The sequence below is a fragment of the Triticum dicoccoides genome, chromosome 1B (assembly GCF_002162155.2).
Source record: "Triticum dicoccoides isolate Atlit2015 ecotype Zavitan chromosome 1B, WEW_v2.0, whole genome shotgun sequence".
Lineage (NCBI taxonomy): Eukaryota > Viridiplantae > Streptophyta > Magnoliopsida > Poales > Poaceae > Triticum > Triticum dicoccoides.
In genome coordinates, this window is record NC_041381.1 from 207,531,147 (window position 1) to 207,538,866 (window position 7,720).

Consider the following 7,720-nt stretch of genomic DNA (forward strand, 5'->3'; position numbering starts at 1 on the left):
CACAGAACAAGGGAGTACCTTGCTCTGATACCAATTGAAAGGGCTAGTTATCGACTAGAGGGGGGTGAATAGGAGATTTTTATGGAAGTCTTCAAAACATGGGAGTTTCAAAGACAAACAATAGAAACGACATTATTCGTGTGCAGCGGAAGGTAGACTACACTAGACAAGCCATAGTCAAGTATTCAATGAAGTGAAAGCACGAAGACTATTAGCAGCTAGGTAGTAAAGATCAAGACGGAAGATAGTATGAAGCTAATCAGAACAGGTAGTCACACAGTGAAGTCAAACGGATAATGCAAGCAAGCAATGACTTCACGAAGACAAACTGTAAGTAGAGAGAAGTGAAAGATAGAACCAATAGCTTCACGAGGATAGGGATTTGTTCGACCAGTTCCCGTTGCTCTGACAACTGTACGTCTGGTTAGGGAGGTTGAGATTCAACTCAGAAGACCGCGTCTTCACCTTATTCACCTTAAGCTAAGGACACCTAGTCCCCACCCAATCACTCTGGTAAGTCTTCAAGGTAGACTTCCAAACCTTCACAGACTTCATTCACCGGCAATGCTCAGAACGTGACGCCTAACCGGCTGGAGGATTCACAGTCCTCAAGTGTAACAAGTCTTCAGATCACGCAGACAGAAAGACTTCAGTGATGCCAAACACTCTTTGGTCTCTAGGTGGTTTGGGCTTTGTCCTTGCAAGGATTCTCTCTCAAAAGCTTCGGCGGTGGGTTGCTCTTAAACGACAAAAGTCGTGTACTAACTCTGAGCAGCCACCAATTTATGGTGTAGGGGGTGGGCTATTTATAGCCACAGGGCAACCCGACCTGATTTGTCCGAAATGACCCTAGGTCACTAAGGAACTGACACGTGTCACAATGGTCAGATTTCAAACACACGCGGCAGCTTGACTTGGGCTACAAGTAAAGCTGACTCATCCGACTCTGGATAAGATTTGCTCTCATTGTCTTCGCTCGAAGACATAGGATTTGGTTGAGCATCACTTCAGTCACTCTGACTTTGTTCACTTGGACCCCACTTAACAGTACGATGGTTCCTATGACTCAACAAAGAAGGAGACAACAAAACAACTAAGTCTTTATGCTCCATAGTCTTCATGCAATGTCTTCCCATGTCATAGTCTTCAACGTGAATAGCTTCACAGACCACCATTATCATCAATGTCTTCACACATTTTTAGGGGTCATCTCCGGTAGGTAAACTGAATCAATATGGGACTACTACCTGTGTTATCCTGCAATTCTCACAAACACATTAGTCCCTCAATCAGGTTTGTCGTCAATACTCCAAACCCAACTAGAGGTGGCACTAGATGCACTTACAGGCAGGGGGCACCCCAAAGCACAACAGACAACATTGTCTTAGCCGTGTGCGGTGCCCCCGTCCACCGTTTACTCCTCCGATAGTATCATCGTACTGCTTAGGCGCACTACAAGAAATATGTCAACTTGTGACCTTCTGTTAGTGATCCTGGAAGAATTGGTGATAAATCTACGGCCATTTGAGACCAATTGGTCAAAAGCTATTCGGGGGGCTCCAAACCCTGAACTATAATGACAATTTTGGTCAGGAAGGTCGTAATTTCCTTACATGAAATGGTCATAAAGCAGACAGCACTGGTCCGCTGCCTTATTTCTAGCTGACCACGACCAATATAGATGGTCATAACCTTGTAAATTGTGGTGGATTGCTATGACTAGGCACCACCTCATCAGTTTTGCGTATGTGTCATATCCATGTGTCAATTTTTTCCCTAGGTTGTGAAGCAACCTATATTTCTGTCATTCCCAAAATTCCCAAAAAAATCTAATAAATTATTTGAGTCATATCTTCGTCAAATATGTAAAAAACCTACCTTGCCTAGTTCAAAAATAATTCAACCATATTCATTTTCCTATTCTGTTCAGACTAACACTTTGTGAAGGAAGTGCTATATATATATTCTTTATTGCCCTAAAAATTTTTGGGAACTCTTTCATATCCAAATCATTGCCTCGTGACAAAATTTAGCTCCATTTGCCCAGTAAATCTTCCTCAGCAAATTTCCAAGTTTTTGTCCACCTAGAACCTTTGTGAAAGAAGTACTAGCTATGCATATCCTAATGAGTTGAATTTTTGCCACATATTCTATATGCCTATGTAACTTACCTACACCAAATTTGAGCTCATTTCATTTAGCCAATTTCTCTCACTATTTTGAAGTTTCTTTCTAGAGAAGAGCATTTTGAAGGAAGTGATATTTATATATTCTTGATTTCCCTCAAAAATTTTGGGCACTCTTTCCTATCCAAATCATTGCCTCATGACAAAATTCAGCTCCATTTGCCAATAAATCTTCCACGACAAATTTCCAAAGTTTTTGTCCACCTAGAACCTTTGTGAAAGAAGTACTAGCTATGCATATCCTAATGAGTTGAATTTTTTCCACATATTCTATACGCCTATGTAACTTACCTACACCAAATTTGAGCTCATTTCATTTATCCAATTTCTCTCGCTAATTTTCCCAAGTTTCTGTCTAGAGAAGAGCATTGTGAAGGAAGTACCACTTTGGCATGTCCAAATTGTATCAATTTCCTATAGTGCTTTCCCATGCCCAAATAACCATCCTCCACCAAATTTCAGCTCAATCCATTCATTATTTTGAGCCCAGCTTCAACATTCATATTTTTGTCCAGTGTGGTACTTTGCAAAGCAAGTACCACCTAGGCTACTCCTTTTGAGTTGAAAATTTGTGAAGACAGTCTTCTTAGTAGGTGATCATCCTCAGCCAAAACTCACGCCCATTGGCCATATGCATTTCCCGTACCGCTAATCAAACACTTAGCTGCTAATTAATGTTTGAGCATAGTTTGGTCTCCTCATGAGATTCTTTTGTTGTCATTTTCTTACTAGCACCTACCTGGGGAGTGCCTAGCCCACTAGACATTCCTATGAGGTCCAGAACGCATGGCAACGCCATGGTCACGCGGTGACCACGCGGCGGGCATGCGAGTTTACGCGTTCTGGAGTTGGGGCCTCGGACACCATGCAAACCTCGACGTATCGCCACCAAACCATGTATTTTTGATTAAATAGATACTTATATACCTAGAAATGATTTTTGGAAAAAATAAAGAGCAAACTATGAGGCAACTATAGTTCAAATTTGACCCAGTTCCTACTAAATTGGCGGAAATTTGTCTTTTTCACCAGAGGTGGATCAAAACTTTTGACACCCGACCATTTTGTCATTTGTGCATTAATTATGTCCTAGTTTTTTAGAAAATTTATTTGGTCCAATTTTGCAACAAATATATGGTAGGTCCTTCACAAAAAAAACTCATTTTGGGCACTCGGAAAATGGAAAATTGTTTTTTCATCCAAGGAAAATGAAAACTCCCTTAGGCAACATTGTTTGCCATTCCAAGATGCACCCTTGTCCACAATATGAAATCATTTGAACAAACTATGCCATGAATGTGGCCATAAGATTGATCATTTGGCTTGAAAGCCATTAATCTCCACACGTGATAGCTCGTTTCTGAGAACAATTTTTTTAAAATAATTATCCTATTACAAGTTTATTATTTTTCCTGGTAACTTGGCCACGTATAATGACACAATGCAAAGGTTTTCCAATTTTTTGTTTTTTTTGAATTTTTCATGCCCGTTTCAAAATGCGGTCAAAATAGTGGGCATGACCATTCCTAGCTAGTGGTTGAATATTGCAATTTTCTTGGTGTTTCTATGATTAAATAGACACTTATGTACCTAGAAATTATTTTCGGAAAAATGAAAGAGCAAACTATGAGGCAGCTGTTGTTCAAATTTGACCCAGTTCCTATTGAATCGGCAGAAATTTGTCTTTTCATGAGAGGTGGATCAAAGTTTTTTACACCCAACCATTTTGTCAATTGTGCATTAAATATGTCCTAGTATTTTAGAAAATTGATTTGGCCCAATTTTGCAAAAATTATTTGGTAGATCTTCCCAAAAAACCTCATTTTGGGCACTCAAAAAATGGAAAATGTTTTTTTCGTCCAAAGAAAATGAAAACTTCCTTAGGCAACATTTTTTGCCATTCTAAGATGCACACTTGTGCACAATATGAGATCATTTGAACAAAATATGCCATGAATGTGGTCATAAGATTGATCATTTGGCTTGAAAGCCATTGATCTCCACACATGATAGCTCATTTCTAAGAACACTTTTTAAAAATAATTATTATATTACAAGTTTATTATATTTCCTCGTAACTTGGCCACATATAATGACACAATGCGCAGGTTTTCCAATTTTTTTATTTGTTTTGAATTTTTCATGCCCGTTTCAAAATGCGATCAAAACGGCGGGCATGACCATTCATAGCTAGTGGTTGAATCTTGGAATTGTTTTGGTGTTTCTTTGATTAAATAGATACTTATGTACCTAGAAATGATTTTTGGAAAAAATGAAGAGCAAACTATGAGGTAGCTGCAGTTCAAATTTGACCCGCTTCCTACTGAATCGGCGGAAATTTATCTTTTTCACGAGAGGTGGATCAAAGCTTTTGACACCCCACCATTTCGTAAATTGTGCATTAAATATGGCCTAGTATTTTAGAAAAATGATTTGGTCTAATTTTGCAACAAATATATGGTAGGTTCTTCACAAAAAAACCTCATTTTGGGCACTCAAAAAATGGAAAATGATTTTTTCGTCCAAAGAAAATGAAAACTTCCTTAGGCAACATTGTTTGCCATTCCAATATGCACCCTTGTGCACAATATGATATCATTTGAACAAACTATGCCATGAATGTGGCCATAAGTTTGATCATTTAGCTTGAAAGCCATGAATCTTCACACAAGGTAGCTCATTTCTGAGAACACTTTTTTTAAAGAATTGTTGTATTACTAGTTTATTATTTTTCCTGGTAACTTGGCCACATGTAATGACACAAATGCGAAGGTTTCCCAAATTTTTGTTTTATTTTTATTTTTTATGCCCGTTTCAAAATGCGGTCAAAACGGCGGGAATGACCGTTCCTAGCTAGTGGTTGAATCTTAGATTGTTTTGGTGTTTATCAGATTAAATAGATACTTATGTACCTAGAAATGATTTTTGGAAAAAATAAAGAGCAAACTATGAGGCGGCTGCAGTTCAAATTTGACCCACTTCCTACTAAATCGGCGGAAATTTGTGTGTTTCACTAGAGGTGGATCAAAACTTTTAACACCCAACCATCTGGTCCATTGTGTATTAAATATGACCTATTATTTTATTAAATTGATTTGGTCCAATTTTGCAACAAATATATGGTAGGTCCTTCACAAAAGAACTCATTTTGGGCACTCGAAAAATGGAAAATAATTTCCATCCAAAGAAAATGAGAACTTTCTTAGGCAACATTGTTTGCCATTCCAAGATGCACCCTTGTGCACAATATGAGATCATTTTTTTGAATTTTTCATGTGAAAAAGTGGAAGAAAAACAAAAACACAATTATATGTGCTCTATTCTCATTGGTGGAATTCGTTGTCACACGGATTGATGACGTGGCGCCCATCCATCCATTCATCTCCTCATCCCACATCCATCCATCAATCTACAGAAAAGAAAAGAAGAAAATGAAAAAGAAAACCCCAACCACAGCCACCTACCCAAACCCTAACTCAGATCCTCGACCTCCTCCTCCCATCGCAGTCCTCCTCCCCCCATCTCCTCTCCGCCACCACCGACGACGCACATCCCTCCCCTTGATCCGTGTCTCCAAGCCATTCTCTCCCTCCCTCAGCTCAATCCACCGTCGTCCGCCTCAGCGTGCACCCTATCCTGACGCCCGCCTCCGCACGGCCTCCACCTGTAGCCCCACCCTCGCCTTCACTTCCCCGCGCCACAGGTCGCCCTCCGCGGTCAACTTTGACTCTGCCCAAACCTCATATGCGGTGGACCCTTCGCTTTCCTCCTACGCCGACTCAAGCTGCTCATGTCGTGAACAGGATCTCCGCTGTCGGCGTCGGCGTCGTCTATGGCTCCGTCAAGCTTGAGCAGGCAAGGCTGCCGCAACAGATTTGGCCCTCAGCTCCCCCGCCATGATGGTCGCGCCACCGGTGGCCAGAAAGGCGTCGCGGAGGCTCGGGGAGCACGGGGATGTCACTCGCCGCCCTCACCGCACCTCCATTCCCTCCCTCCCTCCACGCACCCATCTATATAAGCTATTCCTCCCTCTCCCCGCAGCTCTTTCCCCGCGCTTCTGGAAGTCGGGGTCTAGGGTTAGGTGCGCCGGTGCACTGATGGATCTGGCGAGGTTGCTGATGTGCTATAGGAGGGGGGCCAGATGTCGGACACGAGCCCGCCGGGTGATGGAGGAGGCGACGGCATCGGCGGCTTTGGCGGTGTCAGGGAGCAGGACAGGTTCCTGCCCATCGCCAACATCAGCCGCATCAGGAAGAAGGCCATCCTGGCCAATGGCAAGATCGCCAAGGACGCAAAGGAGACCATGCATGAGTGCATCTTTGAGTTCATCTGCTTCATCACCAGCGAGCGAGTGCCCCTGGTGACTGTTGCCGCTCTGTTTTTGCCTGCCCGAATCAAGTGTGGTCTGGTGCTGACATGTCGCTGTTTTGTCTTGTCTGTACTGCAGGGCGAGTGACAAGTGCTAGAGGAAGAAGCGCAAGACCATCAACGGTGACGACCTGCTCTAGGCGAATGCCATGCTGGGCTTTGTGGACTATATCGAGCCCCTCAAGGTTTATCTGTAGAACTACAGATAGGTGCGTGCCCATTTAGCCATGTGGGATTTTTTTTATCTGAACTAATTGGGGATGGATTAGTGCTTTGGGAGTTAGGTAGGTCCATGGCTAGTTTAATATGTTGCTGTTGTAGCCTGAATAGCTATGTTTGACACTTTGGTTAGTCCCAATTGGCAAGTTTAAACACTCATGTTCAGCTTGGTGATTGATGAGACCCCACACTGCCTGCCAACAATCAGCTTATTATCCTCAGAACAAGTGTTGCTTTATCCTTCCAATTACTACTGTCATGGAGATCTTCAATTCTTTTCCGTACTGTTAATTCAGATAACTGAATGATTTGAAGCACTAAGAATTGTCTCCGGAATCCAACTATTAAAATGAAGTCCTTTATTCAACTAGGACATGCATGCGTACACTACTTTCTCTTGTGCAGGCCCAGCTATTTGACCCTGGTCAGCAGCAATTTACTAGATGTAAATTTATAAGAGAAGTTGGACTGTGTTATGTGATTGATAGGTCACTGTCCCATGACACACTAACGTGTAAACCTTCTGTTTTTCTCGAATGCAATTATTTGTGCACTTGTTAAAATAATATTGTGCATTTGAATTTGCTTGTTCTAGGGGAAGCTAGCTTTGGTTCGTCAACACTCTGTTCTAAACATCAACACTCAGTTTTATGTTCAGATAATGCAGAGCTTGACAAGGAGGCCACTGATGTATTCATTTTGTGCCTGACTCAGAGTCCAGAGTCCTACAAGCTGTGGGTGAGTGATATTTTTGTTTTCATTGCCTTTGTACAACTCTGTCCCATACAAGAAAGTGGCTTAGACTGATGTTTAATTTCTGTTTCCAGGACAAGCTTCATGCAGAGAATACCCAAGCTACAATTTACTGGAATTCACATGTTTTGAATTCATCACTCTTGAATTGTTCAATGATGATAGCTATCTTGCACCGTACTATAAAATCATGG

The 7,720-nt window shown here is 41.7% G+C and overlaps 1 pseudogene; it reads left to right on the plus strand.

Moving 5' to 3' along the window:
- Nucleotides 1-6,327: 6,327 nt before the first annotated feature.
- LOC119303820 lies at nt 6,328-6,751 on the plus strand (annotated as a pseudogene).
- The last annotated feature ends 969 nt before the right edge of the window (nt 6,752-7,720 follow it).